This window comes from Bufo bufo, chromosome 2 (genome assembly GCF_905171765.1).
Source record: "Bufo bufo chromosome 2, aBufBuf1.1, whole genome shotgun sequence".
Taxonomy (NCBI): Eukaryota; Metazoa; Chordata; class Amphibia; order Anura; family Bufonidae; genus Bufo; species Bufo bufo.
This window is the reverse complement of record NC_053390.1, coordinates 326442670-326460885: the sequence shown is the minus strand read 5'-3', so window position 1 is coordinate 326460885 and position 18216 is coordinate 326442670.

The following is an 18216-nucleotide window of genomic DNA, read 5'->3' as shown; positions in this document are numbered from 1 at the left end:
CAGCTCTTCGTTATGCTCAAATTTACTTTTTCCAGCCTCTTATTGCTACTTGTACCAACTTTTTGGGGATTTGTTGACACCGTGAAAATTGGAATCAACGTATTTTTCCTTTAAAATGATACATTTACTCGGATTAAACGTTTGATCTGTCATCTACGTTCTATTACAAATAAAATATTGACATTTGCCATCTCCACATCATTGCATTCAGTTTTTATTCACAATTTGTTTAGTGTCCCAACGTTTTTGGAATCTGGTTTGTATAAGAACCTCTCCAGCAGCCCTTGTATGCAGTATTGTGCAGATCTGAGAGAGACAGCAGTGTTATTGTTGTGCTCTCTGCTTTCCTGTGTCATTACATTAGATAGTTAGTTAGCTTATATATATAATACAGATAGTTAGTGGGAGATAGTCAGTGTAGGTTAGATAGTGATATAGTGTAGCTGATAGGTTCTGCTGTCCATACATACATGCTACATACATAGTGCTGTATGTATGTATATATGTATGCTACATACATATATACATAGTGCTGTGATGTAACAAGTTCACAACAATACTTAATGCATCAATCACTAATAAGTAGTCAGACCTGTTAAAATGTGAAGTTGCACGTATTGCGCGAATATTTGTGCCGTACGCAGCCCTGCAGGGTGAGCGAATGTGAGGTCACAGGGGTAGTTAACAAACCGAGGGTTGCTCTTGGTACTCACAGTTTTTATATACCCTGGGCATGCGTACAGCAGTGATGGAGAGGCTGGCACTGGGGCACTCTCTGTGTATAGGGACCAGGCCAGGTGGTAGGTGAGGTGCCCTGGGTGTTGTAGGTTTAGTGTGCCTGTGGCAAGATCCCTTATAGTTCGTGATGCCAGTGTCGGTAACGGTGGCACACCGATTTATTGTAGGAAAAATTTAGGTACACACAGTTGCAGTGAACCAGAACTTCTTTTTACTGAACAGTTCAACTATATACAGTCCTCAGTTAGCTCCATATGCATACACTGCGTGCAGAATTATTAGGCAAATGAGTATTTTGACCACATCATCCTCTTTATGCATGTTGTCTTACTCCAAGGTGTATAGGCTCGAAAGCCTACTACCAATTAAGCATATTAGGTGATGTGCATCTCTGTAATGAGAAGGGGTGTGGTCTAATGACATCAACACCCTATATTAGGTGTGCATAATTATTAGGCAACTTCCTTTCCTTTGGCAAAATGGGTCAAAAGAAGGACTTGACAGACTCAGAAAAGTCAAAAATAGTGAGATATCTTGCAGAGGGATGCAGCACTCTTAAAATTGCAAAGCTTCTGAAGCGTGATCATCGAACAATCAAGCGTTTCATTCAAAATAGTCAACAGGGTCGCAAGAAGCGTGTGGAAAAACCAAGGCACAAAATAACTGCCCATGAACTGAGAAAAGTCAAGCGTGCAGCTGCCAAGATGCCATTTGCCACCAGTTTGGCCATATTTCAGAGCTGCAACATCACTGGAGTGCCCAAAAGCACAAGGTGTGCAATACTCAGAGACATGGCCAAGGTAAGAAAGGCTGAAAGATGACCACCACTGAACAAGACACACAAGCTGAAACGTCAAGACTGGGCCAAGAAATATCTCAAGACTGATTTTTCTAAGGTTTTATGGACTGATGAAATGAGAGCGAGTCTTAATGGGCCAGATGGATGGGCCCGTGGCTGGATTGGTAAAGGGCAGAGAGCTCCAGTCCGACTCAGACGCCAGCAAGGTGGAGGTGGAGTACTGGTTTGGGCTGGTATCATCAAAGATGAGCTTGTGGGGCCTTTTCGGGTTGAGGATGGAGTCAAGCTCAACTCCCAGTCCTACTGCCAGTTTCTGGAAGACACCTTCTTCAAGCAGTGGTACAGGAAGAAGTCTGCATCCTTCAAGAAAAACATGATTTTCATGCAGGACAATGCTCCATCACACGCGTCCAAGTACTCCACAGCGTGGCTGGCAAGAAAGGGTATAAAAGAAGAAAATCTAATGACATGGCCTCCTTGTTCACCTGATCTGAACCCTATTGAGAACCTGTGGTCCATCATCAAATGTGAGATTTACAAGGAGGGAAAACAGTACACCTCTCTGAACAGTGTCTGGAAGGCTGTGGTTGCTGCTGCACGCAATGTTGATGGTGAACAGATCAAAACACTGACAGAATCCATGGATGGCAGGCTTTTAAGTGTCCTTGCAAAGAAAGGTGGCTATATTGGTCACTGATTTGTTTTTGTTTTGTTTTTGAATGTCAGAAATGTATATTTGTGAATGTTGAGATGTTATATTGGTTTCACTGGTAAAAATAAATAATTGAAATGGGTATATATTTGTTTTTTGTTAAGTTGCCTAATAATTATGTACAGTAATAGTCACCTGCACACACAGATATCCCCCTAAAATAGCTAAAACTAAAAACAAACTAAAAACTACTTCCAAAAATATTCAGCTTTGATATTAATGAGTTTTTTGGGTTCATTGAGAACATGGTTGTTGTTCAATAATAAAATTAATCCTCAAAAATACAACTTGCCTAATAATTCTGCACTCCCTGTAATGTTGAATACAGGCAGGCTTGACATAAATGGCAGGCAAAGTATTTGCAAGATACTCAGAGGGTATAACACTTACAGATCAGGCTGCACTTTTCTCAGTTCCTGTCTGGCTTTCACCAAGGCCCGTATGCCCTATTGCTGGCTTTATCCTTGGGTAGGGAAAACTTCCTCTGGTATATATCTTCTTGCTGTAAATATCCTTCTGCCCTTCAGCTTTCTATTTGGCTGGATGAAAGTGGTTCTGCACTGTACTTTTAAAGGTGCTGGATGACTTCAGGAGGGAACCTCTTCTCCTGGGGGCAAGCTAGGAGCCTGGGCTATCTAGCTGCATGTCAGAAGCTGCACTTCAGCTCCTGCCTGGCTGGAGTCAATCTTGGCTTCTGACCACACACCCTCTCTCTGGTCTGGACCTGACTATATATACTAGGGGGTTCCCTAGCTCCCTCTACTGCCTAGGAGGAGGAACTACACCCCTAACAGGCCTGGTACACAGGAAATAACATTAAATTATACATTACTATGCAATAAAAAATACCATAACCATGTTCCACAGGAGGTGGAGAACAACGTGACCCAATTGACCCTTGCGTAGTGCCCACCCTTACGTAGTGGGACACTACATTTGCATCGTTAGTGCCGAATATATTAGAGCACTCTATCTGCATATAAAGCTATTGTAATGTTCTGCCGTGCCAACCATTTTCTCCAGTCTCAGGAAACTTCTAGCAGCTTGAAATGTAGCTACAGTGACCCACGCCTGTATTTTGCGCGCATAATGCGAATATTACATTGCCGATTTTTCGCAATCAAGAAAATAATCTTGAATTTGCGAATATATGACGAATATTCTACCAAATATTCGTGAAATATCGCGAATTCGAATATTGCCCCTGCCGCTCATCACTAATGGTGAGAGGGGGTCAAAAGGACCTGGCCATATTGCTGGGGTGCTGCCTCTCCACTGCAGCAAAAAACATTGATCCAGTGGGCCGTGAAAGACATGTACTGTCCCTACCCGTAACAGCCGCTCCAGGTGTTCACCATGGAGTTCAGCTTGCCGCACAGTGAGAATTTCAATGAGTGGCACGTATACTCCTCCACTTGAGAGTACAACACACTACTACAATGGTACTACAGTGACTGCACCAGCAGCAACATGGCCAGGTGGGGGTTCAGCTTGTAGAGAAGCTGATTGCTGTTGGAGAAAAGTTTTTTCATAGCCAAACATTCCGTTATAGATTCTCATGATGGAGCCGAGTACAAGGAGGAGTCTTAGCAGGAGAAGAAGGTGATGATGACAATGATGACAAAGATTCCACATTGCTTGGGGATGTGGGTTAGCTGCCACAAAGAGGACGAGGAGAAGGAGAACATACTTTTTCCAATTGGGAATGCTGTCCAGTTGTATTTTCCCAAAGGATCCAATGATGCCGCCTCATATGCTGCAATAGACCTCTGTTAGATATGAGTGTGTTTGAATGGCCACAGTTTATTTTAATCCTGCGGACCTTGCACATCGCTGTAGTTTTGTGTGCCCACCTTGTGGATAAAAAGCGCCATATGGCAGTTGCTCGCACAGGCAGCCAAGCTGGGCTTAGCGCTGGCATTTTTTGTGCCTAACCCACCCACAGTGTCAGCAGCATCACCAGATCCCGAAGCAAACATGGCCCTGGCAGTTCTTTGGGAGGTACGTGGCCTTTGTTCTTTATTACAGCCGACACCACCCTTCACTGATGTTGCAGCCTCCTCCTCAGCACCCCAATATGGCTCCCAAGTCCTGTCCAACAAACAATCGTCACTGGAGTCCTCACCCTCCCTGCAGCTTTTATCAGGCTGTGAGATATGTTGGTGGGCTCCTGAGGCCCCCTTCCCCTGCTCTGCGTTTTACCTGACTCCCATTGTTGCTGACCCCACCACCAATGCTGTGGCTACAGGTGCCACTATTACCACCACCATCAACACAGGTAAGCATGGGGTCTCCAGCCTTCTTCCCAAACTCCTCCTCAGGGCAGCCCAAATGATGACAGCTCTCACACAAGTCATCAACAGGGAGATTCTCTTGACTATCTGCTGTAGGGTGTGGTTTTCTTGCCACTTCTTAGGAAAAAGGAAGGCACCCCACTAGGAAGAGGCAGTGCAGCCTGAGATGACTCCACTGAAAGCTTTCATTGGGGCTACAAGGAGGAGGAGCAGGAGGAACGCTGTGACCCCTGGCTCCAATGAACGGTGCTGGACTCAAAAGTCACCTCCATGTCATCCTGCTGCTACTGAGAGGAGTAAGCCATCCAATCCACAATCTCACCCTCTTTCTCCTGAACAATAATGTTGCTTCTTTCCGAAGCCAGCATGGACAACTGCAGTCTACTACTACTGCTTCTGGCTGGATAACCCCCATTCTGGCTCTGGGTCTTTTGTTTAGAACCCTTTGGTAGCCCTGACATTTTTGGACCTCTCAGATAATGTGCACTACCCTGTGTATTGTTGTAGTAATCACTTATATATGCTTGTTTAATTAAATTGAAATTGAACCCCCCAAATAAAATTTTAATTCCAACCGCGTGGAAATGGAATTCACAGAAACGGATGATTGGGGCTTGATGCTCAATTTCACATTAACACTCACAGGTAGGTTGCTGCACGACCATATGTGTTGCTGTAGTAATCAAGTATATATGATGGTTTAATTAATTCAAAAAAGCCCCCCAAAAAATATAATTCCAACCATGTGGAAACTGAATATACGATGATGATTCATGACTGACCCTTAATATCGCATTAACACTCACAGGAAAATTCTAGCCTTTCCCCTCACTTTCCTGGCAGTAGAATACAAGATTGATTCATTTCTGACTGTTTCTGATTGTTTGGTCACTCTCCCTCTCTGCTTGTTCTGCTAGAGTACCTCTCTGACTGCTGCAGCATTTATTGATTCATCCAGGGTGTCTGTCAGCCTGGGAGCCAATCACGGCAAGCCACCCCCACACTTCTTCTCAGTGTCATGTGAGAACCCTTCTTCTTCCTTCCTAGTGTTTTTTTTCTTGCCGACATTTGTACTAAAATGGCAATAAGCTCCATTTTAGTGGATTAGTCGAAAACGAACCTGAAAATATTTGGGTTTGTCTGCCATCTGAAAAATGGCAAAGAACTGGTTTGCTCATCCTTACTTCAAAAAGAAACTCCTGGAAGCTCCTAAGACCTAGTGAGTACTTGATTATTGTATATAAAAAGGCAACATCCCTAGTATCCAAAAAAATACTCATCCTCCCAAGCTAGCTCAAGGAGTTCTCTGATTAGCTGGCTTGAGTACCTGAGATAGTTTGGCAGTTTGAGAACAAATTTATGCAAAAACAGGTCAAGTTAATGTGATAAATTACTTGTGGCTGAATTAGTTGTGTCCACAATTGGATTACTAGGCAGGTTTTTGGCTTTCTAAGGAATTTTAAAGGGGTTCTGTCACCTCCGTTTTGGACCATTATCTACAGTAATACATGACTAGTACTGCAGATATGGAGTTCAGATCACAATTTTTTATTATCCTACTACCCTCCATTCCCCCACTGTCAGGGCTCAGAGCTGCTTTGAAATACATTGTCAGGACTGCTATGCATGCACACATGAGTCCTCTCCATTATGTTAGCACAGCAGTCTAGACTGTGTATTTCAGTGCAGCCTTGACAGCTGACAGTGGTGGAACCGGGGACAGTGGGAAAATAAAAACGAGTGATCTGGAATCGGCAGTACTACGCATGTATTAATGTAGATAATAGTCCAGAATTTAGGTGACAGATTTCCTTTAAGCAGGTGGTAGAAGTATGGTATGGCAGGGAAAGGGGTGTATAAGAATTTATTTTCTTCCTTATTGAGAATCTGGTTCTAAAATGCTTAATTTACTATGCACTTTAAACTCTTTATTACTTCAGGAAAAGAGTCTAATCTCACTAGATATGATCCAGCCTTATGTAAAATGCTGAATGCCTCTTTTTGGTAGTCACATAGATTTTAAAAAAGAGAGGTCTTCTGGATTTCTAAACTTCAGACCATTAGCTCATACGTTCTTAACAAAGTCATAAGGACAATAACATATAATAATTTGAATATGTTTTTAATATATAATTATAGTAACTGTTTTGAATAAGGAGTATTTTTAACAGATGAGCTAGTCTGATTTTACATAGATGAGTTATCTTTTATTTATCCCCAGTATGATTGTACACCCTGTACAGAATTATTAGGCAAATGAGTATTTTGACCACATCATCCTCTTTATGCATGTTGTCTTACTCCAAGCTGTATAGGCTCGAAAGCCTACTACCAATTAAGCATATTAGGTGATGTGCATCTCTGTAATGAGAAGGGGTGTGGTCTAATGACATCAACACCCTATATCAGGTGTGCATAATTATTAAGCAACTTCCTTTGCTTTGGCAAAATGGGTCAAAAGAAGGACTTGACAGGCTCAGAAAAGTCAAAAATAGTGAGATATCTTGCAGAGGGATGCAGCACTCTTAAAATTGCAAAGCTTCTGAAGCGTGATCATCGAACAATCAAGTGTTTCATTCAAAATAGTCAACAGGGTCGCAAGAAGTGTGTGGAAAAACCAAGGCGCAAAATAACTGCCCATGAACTGAGAAAAGTCAAGCGTGCAGCTGCCAAGATGCCACTTGCCACCAGTTTGGCCATATTTCAGAGCTGCAACATCACTGGAGTGCCCAAAAGCACAAGGTGTACAATACTCAGAGACATGGCCAAGGTAAGAAAGGCTGAAAGACGACCACCACTGAACAAGACACACAAGCTGAAACGTCAAGACTCGGCCAAGAAATATCTCAAGACTGATTTTTCTAAGGTTTTATGGACTGATGAAATGAGAGTGAGTCTTGATGGGGCAGATGGATGGGCCCGTGGCTGGATTGGTAAAGGGCAGAGAGCTCCAGTCCGACTCAGACGCCAGCCAGGTGGAGGTGGATTACTGGTTTGGGCTGGTATCATCAAAGATGAGCTTGTGGGGCCTTTTCGGGTTGAGGATGGAGTCAAGCTCAACTCCCAGTCCTACTGCCAGTTTCTGGAAGACACCTTCTTCAAGCAGTGGTACAGGAAGAAGTCTGCATCCTTCAAGAAAAACATGATTTTCATGCAGGACAATGCTCCATCACACGCGTCCAAGTATTCCACAGCGTGGCTGGCAAGAAAGGGTATAAAAGAAGAAAATCTAATGACATGGCCTCCTTGTTCACCTGATCTGAACCCCATTGAGAACCTGTGGTCCATCATCAAATGTGAGATTTACAAGGAGGGAAAACAGTACACCTCTCTGAACAGTGTCTGGGAGGCTGTGGTTGCTGCTGCACGCAATGTTGATGGTGAACAGATCAAAACAGTGACAGAATCCATGGATGGCAGGCTTTTGAGTGTCCTTGCAAAGAAAGGTGGCTATATTGGTCACTGATTTGTTTTTGTTTTGTTTTTGAATGTCAGAAATGTATATTTGTGAATGTTGAGATGTTATATTGGTTTCATTGGTAAAAATAAATAATTGAAATGGGTATATATTTGTTTTTTGTTAAGTTGCCTAATAATTATGCACAGTAATAGTCACCTGCACACACAGATATCCCCCTAAAATAGCTAAAACTAAAAACAAACTAAAAACTACTTCCAAAAATATTCAGCTTTGATATTAATGAGTTTTTTAGGTTCATTGAGAACATGGTTGTTGTTCAATAATAAAATTAATCCTCAAAAATACAACTTGCCTAATAATTCTGCACTCCCTGTATTTATTCTTCAATTCTGATCATTATTCTTCTATAACTGCTTATTATACAATGTATTTTATGTGAATATTCTACTGACCTTTTGTGACCAGGTTCGTCATTACAGCTTGAACCGAATAGTCACTGGGTCATTAGATTAGACGGTAATGTGAGTAGTAATTTTAGTACAGCAGCTAATAGTTTTTATAGGGTACTCTATATTTTACATGTTGCTCCTCTCAGCTTGTATATATTTTTTTGTAATATGTATTATATTTTAAATTTATTTATTAGTTCAGTTTCCTTTACACTATTTGCATCTGGGAAAGCTGGGGAAGCATTTCCCAGTTAGAGCTGGACTGAATTCATTTAATCTCCTGGCTGACACTGATGCATTTGTTGGTTTCACCTGTCAATTTCTGTATGGGACGGCCCTTTTCTCTGCCCCTACACCTTGTTTTGAGAGTCTTAGGTTTTTAAATTGAAGTAGCTGTTTGTTTATGTTATACTAAACCTGATGAAGCGGCCCATCCGGCCTGTAACGCATTGTTGGGTGAAAAATAATTATTATTCAACTAATTTTGTGACTTGTGAAGGTAATTGCTCGGACCAGACTTTATTTAGGGGTTTTATAGCAAAGCAGGTGAATACATACAGACTCTTATTTTTTATTTTTGAAACAAAGTGGCTGCCATAGATTTCCGTCTTTTTTTACACCAGAAAACTATAATATCCCAGAAGGTCTTAAAAAGGTGATACTCAGTTTCAATACAAACCTCTTTTAACTATGTTCAAGAGATACAGATCAAATGTTGGCTTTCCTGTATGCAAAAAAAATACAAATATCCTTCAGTTCATCACAACATACTTCAAAATTGTGTGCAAATGGGCCTCCTTTTTACCGGTCATGTGTGCCCCGAATGTTCCCATTCCGAATGTCCTATCCTACAGTATGTTAAAAATGCTTATTCTTGTCCACAAAGCAGGCAAGAATAGGATATGTTCTTTGTTCTTTTTTTTTTTTATTAGCGGGTCCGCACCCGTTCCCCCAAAAATACGAATCAGATGCGGACCAAAAATATGGTTGTTTGTATGCGGCCTAAGTATAATTTCTACTTACTTTTTCTCTGTTTTGTGACTTTGAAAAGACCACAAATCAGCACACTTGGAAATCATGATGCAATTCTGCATATCAAAAGCCACTTGGCAACTCAAACTGTTGTCTGACCATGTAATTGTGTCAACAATCCTAATCCTTTTACTGATGCAAATCTAGGATGATCATTCTATTTACATCAATTTGTCAAATTTTAAGAGTTTTTGCTAGTCGGTTCACTTATAAATATTGTTACATGCCAATCTCTGTTCCTCACAAAGCCTAAGTCTCCTTTCACACTAGCGAGTTTTCCGTGCGGGTGCAATGCGCGAAGTGAACGCATTGCGCCCGCACTAAATCCAGACCAATTCATTTCAATGGGTCTGTGAACATGAGCATTGTTTTTCATGCATCACTTGTGCGTTGCGTGAAAATCGCAGCATGTTCTATATTCTGTGTTTTTCACGCAACGCAGGCCCCATAGAAATGATCGGGGCTGCGTGAAAATCGCAAGCATCCGCAAGCAAGTGCGGATGAGGTGCGATTTCCGCGCATGGTTGCTAGGAGATGATAGGGATGACCACGGACCCCATTAAAGTCTATTTACTGTATTATTTTCCCTTATAACATGGTTATAAGGGAAAATAATAGCATTCTTAAAGAGATTCTGTCATGAGATTTGAGCCCTATAAGCTAAACATATGCCCATGTCCGTACTAATAACATGAATCCTAAACTGGCCTTATTAATCCTGCTTGTGGCTCTATTAGCCCAAAAAACAGGTTTTTATAGCCCTACAGTGCCGCCTTCCTCACCTCAGCGCCGCCTCCGCAATCCTCCCGTCCCTCTGCCAGATCATGTGCCTGCGGATAAGGCCAGTTTAGGATTCATGTTATTAGTACGGACATGGGCATATGTTTAGCTTATAGGGCTAAAATCTCATGACAGAATCCCTTTAATACAGAATGCTTACTAAAATGTCGATTGAGGGGTTAAAAAATAAAAAAATAAACTCACCTCGTCCACTTGATCTCGCAGCCGGCATCGTCTTCTTTCTTCTTCTTTCAGGACCTGCCAAAGGACCTTTGATGACGTAATCGCGCTCACCTCGTGGTGAGCGTGGTGACGTCAGCACAGGTCCTGCTGAATGAAGATAGAAGGATTACGTCATCAAAGGTCCTTTTGCAGGTCCTGAAAGAAGAAGAAAGAAGACGATGCCGGCTGTGCTATCAAGTGGATGAGGTGAGTTAATATATTTTTTTTTTTAACCCCTCAATCCAGATTTTAGTAAGCATTCTGTATTAAGAATGCTATTATTTTCCCTTATAACCATGTTATAAGGGAAAATAATAAAATCTACAGAACACCTAACCCAAACCCGAACTTCAGTAAAGAAGTCCGGGTTCGGGTCTGGGTACCACAATCAGTTTTTTATCACGCGCGTGAAAAACGCATTGCAACCGCGCGATAAAAACTGAACAACGCAACGCAATCGCAGTCAAAACTGACTGAAATTGCATGCGCAGTCGCGCGGGTTTCCCGCAATGCACACGCGACGCATCCGGAGCAAATCTGGAACGCCCATGTGAAAGAGGCCTAAGTCCTCATGCACACAATTGTATTTTTTTTACTGAACCCGATCCGATTTGTTTGTGGATTGAATGCAGACCCATTAATTTTAATCAGACAGCAAAAAAATTTTATGTCTGCATGTCCATCCTGCAAAAAATTAGAACGTCCTATTCTTGTCTGTTTTGCGGACAAGAATAGGCATTTTGACCATTGGGCCAGTGGAAATTACAGGATGCACATGGCTGCCATACGGTCATGTGAATGAGGCCTAAGGAAAACACCCAAGCTGTATCGAAAGCTTGCATCTGTAATGTATTAAGCCTATGGGATATAATAGTTATACACAGTTTATAATATGACCACTAGATGTCACTGCACTTGCACAATTACTTCAGACATTGGCGCTATACTACAGTAAAGCTACATAGCTGATGCTGTTGCAGTTTTCCTCATGGGAAAAAAATGATAACCGGCCTTGTTTCTAACCCAGAATTTTCAATATGGTCATGATTTAATTGTGGCTTTATTCTCAGCTAAAATTGGGGGAGATATTTGAATCAAAATGCATTTTTTACTGCACATTGTCGTATCATCAACTAGACCGAAGCACTCAGTCTGGAAGTAAAATACTAATAATTTATATTAATCCCTGAGGTGAAAACATTCAATCTTAGTCTCATTTGACCAGAGAACCTTCTTCCAGTCTTTTTCCAATGTGTTTTCTTATGTTTTCTTTATTTTGTGGAGTATACAGCTTATAGCGGTCCTGTGGAGAGATACTTCCATCTCCGATCTCTGGAGCTTGTTCAGCATTATCATTGGTGCTGAATCTCTGACTAGTGCAACAAAACTGAAAAAAAACTTCTGGTGGTGAATACTTTCGCAGGGCACTGTATATATCACCTATTCTGTGGGTAGGTGTTGTTCGTGGGTGAACCACTTAACCACTTCCTGTACCACAATGTCAAGAGCTAACTTCTCACACTTTGATGTATAGTTACTACAGGGATCGGGCAGGCACAGGAGTTGTGTCCATACCATAGCAGAGGGAGCCAGCTAGAATATTCAGCTAGTCTCCGGCTGCAGTGACTAGACTCTTAAAGGGTTGGTCACTTTCTGGTTATTGTTGACCAGTGTGTATGTAAGATGACTATATGGCACTTACTAATATAACCTTTGTTGAAATTCTGCACCATTTTCTTTATTTCATAAGGTATGCTCCCTTGTTTAGGCTACTTTCACACTAGCGTTCGGGGCTCCGCTTGTGAGTTCCGTTTGAAGGCTCTCACAAGCGGCCCCGAATGGATCCGTCCAGCCCCAATGCATTCTAGGTGGATGCGGATCCGCTCAGAATGTATCAGTCTGGCACCGTTTGTCCTCCGCTCCGCTCAGCAGACGGACACCTGAACGCAGCTTGCAGCGTTCGGGTGTCCGCCTGGCCGTGCGGAGGCAAACGGATCCGTCCAGACTTACAATGTAAGTCAATGGGGACGGATCCGTTTGAAGTTGACACAGTATGGCTCAATTTTCAAACGGATCCGTCCCCCATTGACTTTCAATGTAAAGTCAAAACGGATCCGTTTGCATTATCATGAACAAAAAAAAAATATATATATAAAAAATTTTTTTTCATGGTAATGCAAACGGATCCGTTCTGAACGGATCTAAGCGTTTGCATTATAGGTGCGGATCCGTCTGTGCAGATACCAGACGGATCCGCACCTAACGCAAGTGTGAAAGTAGCCTTACAAAGTCTTTTGTGATGTCCACACAGAGGTCCTGTCTATAAGATGGCCGCTGATAGACGGTCATGTGACCAGACAAATCACCTCCATGTGATGTCTCCTCCATTTACAGTAAATACACTGCACTTGCCCTGTTGGATAGTTTAGTGCAGGATGTTTGAATGCATTGGTCATAAGTAGCCAGAAGGTGGCCAACCCCTTTAACCCTTAGAGAACCGGACGATTTTCCGTTTTTGCATTTTTGTTTTTCACTCCCCGCCTTCCCAGAATCATAACTTATTTATATTTTTCCCTTTGCATAGCCTTATAAGGGCTTAAAGGGGTTGGCCACTATATAAGTACTTTCCACTATATAGTGGGAGGTAGGGTAAAAAAGAGTTTCCTAATATACTTTATTAAAAAAAATCTGAATGTTAATGTTTTTATAATGAGCCCCGCCCCCTCAGCCCCACTCTGCGTGCAGCCAGTTCGTCCATGGCTGCACGCAACATGGAGGAGCTTTAGAGAAAGCTCGTCCATGGCTTTATTCTAACTGCACATGCGCTGCTTTAACTAATAAGAGCAGCGCATGCCCAGTCTGCCCCTGCTACTGGCGCGCACCATGCTCCGACTCTGGCCAACCCCTTTAATTTTTGCAGGGCAAGTTGTAATTTCTAATGGCACCATTACGACTGCATACAATGTAGTGGGAAGCGGGGAAAAAATTCCAAATGGGATGGAACTTAAAAAAAATGCAATTCTGCACCAGTTTTTTTTTTTTTTTTTTTTACGGCGTTCACTATGCTGTAAAATTGACCTGTTACCTTCATTCTCCAGGTCAGTACGATTACAACAATACCAAACTTGTATAGTTTTTCTTGCATTTTAATACTGAAAATAAAATGTAAAAGCTTTAAAAAAAAAAAAAATTTTCATCACCATAATCTGATCCCTATAACTTTTTTGTACATGCATACAGAGCCGTTTGAAGGCTCATTTTTTGGCGGTATAATCTGTCGTTTTCAGTGATACCATTTTGAATTGTGTGTGACTTTTTTATCACTTTTAATACATTTTTTTAGGGAGTCGAAGTGACAAAAAATTGTCTAATTGGCCATTTTTTTCCATCACGCCATTTGCTGTATGGCATTAATATTGTTATATTTTAATAGTACAGGCATTTTTTATATGTGGCGATGCCCATGATGTGTATTTTTTTTTTTTATTGATTGGGTTTTGGGGAAGGGGGTGATTTGAACTTTTATATTTTTAACAATTTTTTAAAACTTTTTTTTAAGTCACTCTGGGTAATTATAACCGATAATCACTAAGCAATAAATCACGCTTATTAGACAAGCCAATCTACCAGTTTACTAGGACTATGAATATCATGAAGATAACTGTTAGGCCTCATGCACACAAACTTATTTTTTTTCCGTGTCCATTCCGTTTTTTTGCAGACCGTATTGGAACCATTCATTTCAATGGGTCCGCAAGAAAAAATGGAAGTTACTCCGTGTGCATTCCATTTCCGTATGTCCGTTCTGCAAAAAAATAGAACATGTCCTATTATTGTCCGCATTACGGTTAGAGAAACATGGCTGATTTCAACCAAAAACAGCACCAAAGGTTGTATGTAGAATTGCAGATCATCACTCGCTTTAATGGAGTTGAGCTGCAATAAAAGACAGAATCCCTTGACAAGAGTGGTTCTATATGAAAGCAGGCATATTTTTCTAAGGGCTCATGCATACGACCGTTGGATGTTTTGCGGTCTTTAAATTATGTATCCGCAAATTACAGATACTGTCCGTGTGCATTCAGTATTTTGCGGAATAGAAATGCTGGCCGCAAAGCGGACAATAATAGGTAATGTTCTATTTTTTTGCGGAAAGGACATTTGGACATATTGACATATGGAAACGGAATACAGTAATTTAAATTTTTTTTGCGGCCCTATTGAAATCAATGGCTCCGCATATGGGCCACAAAAAAACTGAATGGACACGGGAAAAAAATACATTTGTGTGCATGAGCCCTAATCCTGTGCACCCCATTCAAATAAACAGCAGTTAAATATTAATGACAAAACAACTTAAAGAGGAGCTGTCACCACCTCTGACATGCTAATTGTTAATATATAACATATATAACATATAATATGTGTTAATAATAGTTGTATTCTTCACAAAATAACACTTCTGGAGCCACAAAAGAAACGGAACGGACACGGAAAACAAATACGTTCGTGTGCATGAGTCCTAAGGGTCCTTTTATACAGATCGATGATCAGGCAGATTGTTGGGGGATGAGTGTTTGTATAAACGTTCTTTCCCTATAATTGGCCTGTGTAAAAGGTGCAGATGATCACCCAGTGAATGACAAACGCTCGTTCATCAGGTGATCGTGCCATTCTGCCAACAAAAAAAATCATTGTTTCTTAGCTGCAGCTTTCATGTGAATAAAACCCTCATCTCTTCTGATAATCAAGCCGTTATCGGAATCCTCTTTGTGCTTTGTTCCCAATAATCTCCCTGATCATCAGTCCGTGCAAAAGGACCCTAAGGCCTCGTTCACATTTCCTTTTTTTTACTGACGTGTGCTGTCCGCATTTTTTGCGGACAGCACATGTACTCATTGATTTAAATGTGTCTGTGCACATTTTAGCATTTTTTTTTTACTGACCGTGGGTCAGTAAAAATATCACGGGGACATGCAAGCATTATGAAGTCTATGGGTCCGTGAAAATCACTGACACACATCCGTGTTGTGTCCGTGTTGCATCCGTTTTTCACTGAAGACTAATAGGAGATTCTTTGGAAATTAATTTTAAACTGAGCAACGTCAGTGAATTACGGATGGTAAAAACGGACACACGGACCAACCACGGATCCTTCACGGTCAGCTTCACGGATAAAACGAATACGCTATTTTTAAGAAAGGTGACACTGACACACCCCATTAACAAAAGGAATATTAGTTGTCAAATTATTCATGTTTCCAGGATCCCTGCAATCCTATAGAGCTGAATGGAGCAGCAGTGAGTATGCGTGACTGCCATCCCATTAAAACAGGAAAGAACGGGTCCCTGTTCTCATGCTTGGCGGGGCCCCAGCAGTCAGACCCTTGCCGATAAGACACGTATCCCCTATCTTGAGGAAGGGACAACTCATTTAGGAGCATCACTATTAGGATGGCCTGCTTCAGAAGTTTGATGACAGTCAAACATAAATACACACATATAGTGCAGGCAATGCATACAATCTACTGTATATTAATTTGATTTATTACCAAAGGTTATGTATATTTCTGCAACTAATGCATCTAAAATTAAGAACTTTGCTTAAAAATCTTATACCATTTTGTGTCTACAGGTCCTATGTGTGTATCTGCAGTGCTCACTGTATAAGCGGTTAAAATGTGGCGTTATTCCTGTGTAATGGGTATGGTCAACTTTTAGGCTTCAGATGGGGTTAGCAAGACCTTTAGAGACAGTAGTTAGGTGGGTCTGCTCCTTCTAACCCCTCTATTGATAGGGGGTTGCTAAGTGAGTTAGAGTCAGTCTGAAGGATGGAGTAGAGATAGTGTGAGCACGGAGCAGCATCGGGAAGTAAGATCAGCCAGCTAGAGGATCCAAGGAGTCATTACCAGATTACCAGCCTCTGAGGAAGAGAAGTGATTTTGCTTCTTTGGTTGCAGAACAGCCATTTGAACTGTGGAGCAGCCTGTGGAAATGATGCACGTCTAAGGTTTTGGGCTCCACAGAACACTTGTCTGAGTTACGATCTTCAGGCGCTGGAGAGGCAGATGGCAGGTCTGCTACAGGATGACACCCTGCAGCTGGGCATTGTAGTGCTGTATTTTGAAGAGACAGAGAGAAAGGGAGTATTATACCCCCTTTTTTGGCCGGCTGGCTGCAGTGCTCGTCTGATGAGGAGGTTGAGCGAAGTGCGCGCATGCGCACTTCGCTCAATGAGGCTGATTGTAAATGTCCGCACGGGCGCATCAGGCACAGGCCTGTGCGCACGCGCGGGATCCTTGAAAAGGAGGAGGGGGCACTGAGCGAGAGCCGGAGGCGTATTTCATTACATTCAGGCGGCGCTGAAAGCATCAGGGGAGGAGCTGGGCACCAACGGCGGCGGCGGCGGGCGGCAGCTTGAGACCAACAGAAACGCCCTGGGCACCTTATCAAGAAGATTGACAGGTTAGATAAAAGCTCTTTTTATCAAAAGGAGACGGTGAATTTATCTTCTAACAACACCTTTGTAATCACAGGGGCGCCATGGAGATAACAATACTTTTAAAAGGGGGGGTTAGAAAGTGGTGACAGAGTCCCTTTAAGAAATAAGAAGGCATCCCACTAGGAGGCGGAATTAAAGACAGAGATGTTGCAAATGAAAAGTTTCTCTGAGGCGACAGAAACGCTGAACCCTGGCTCAAGGGCATTGTGTCAAACTCAGAAGTGACACCATCATCCTGCTGTGACTGAGATGATCAGTGAGCCATCCAGTCCACAAAGTCACCCTCTTTGTCCTCAGTAATATTCTGCTGCCTACTACTAATGGGCAGACGGCTGGTGACAACTGTGCTGCTACAGCACTGCTACAACCACCTGTTATGCTCCTGTCCCATGCCTGTCGCTTCCCCACCCCTCCTTGCGGGCATGGACGCCACACTACTCACCCAGCTACTGTCTGGATCCGTCCATCCTCCACCTCTTGCTGGTTCCAGCCACTGGTTCCTCCCTTGCTTTCATTCGGTATATCAACCGAATGATTCAAGTGGTGCTGAGCTTGGAGTCCCTTTTGAGATTTCCCTTAGAAAAAAAGGTAAACTCTTTATCAGTATTCGGCTCAGGCAGCAAAGGGACATATTCAGAAAACAGGCAGAAGTCAGCACACAGGCAGAAAATCTATTACTGCACTCCTTTGCAGGACACTAGTGGACTAGAACCTATTGCTCAGGCAAGTTCCCATAGGGGAGAGTGCCTTAAATACCCCAGTGCAGCCCGCCATTGGCTGGGGAATAATAGGATGTGCGTGCTCTGGCTCTTAGGAGCATGCTTTTTGGCTGGAAGGAGCAAGTGTGCCCTACAGGCAGAGAGGGATAGCCAGAAAGAAGCAGTCTATGCAATGTGTGAAGGGACAGAGTTATTCCGTTGGATAGACCCACTGGGAAGGAGAAGGAGAAAGGGGCCGGCAGGTCCATGCCACCAAAACATGAAGATGCAGAGTGGGTAGGCAGAGCACCAGGATCTGCAGGCCACCGCTGTAAAAACACACTTTTTGCAATGCTTACTTACAACTGTAGAAAAATTGCAATAGGTTTTGGGAGGAAAAAACACAGGCACAATTGGACATACCTTGACTGTGACCAAAATATACAGCACACTGCTGTTGACCCATTAAAATATGCTTATTGCAATGCTTACTTATAAACTGTAGAAGCTTTGCAAAAGGTTTTTGGACAAAAAAAGTCTGGCTCCTGCACATAAAAAAAAGAGTACTG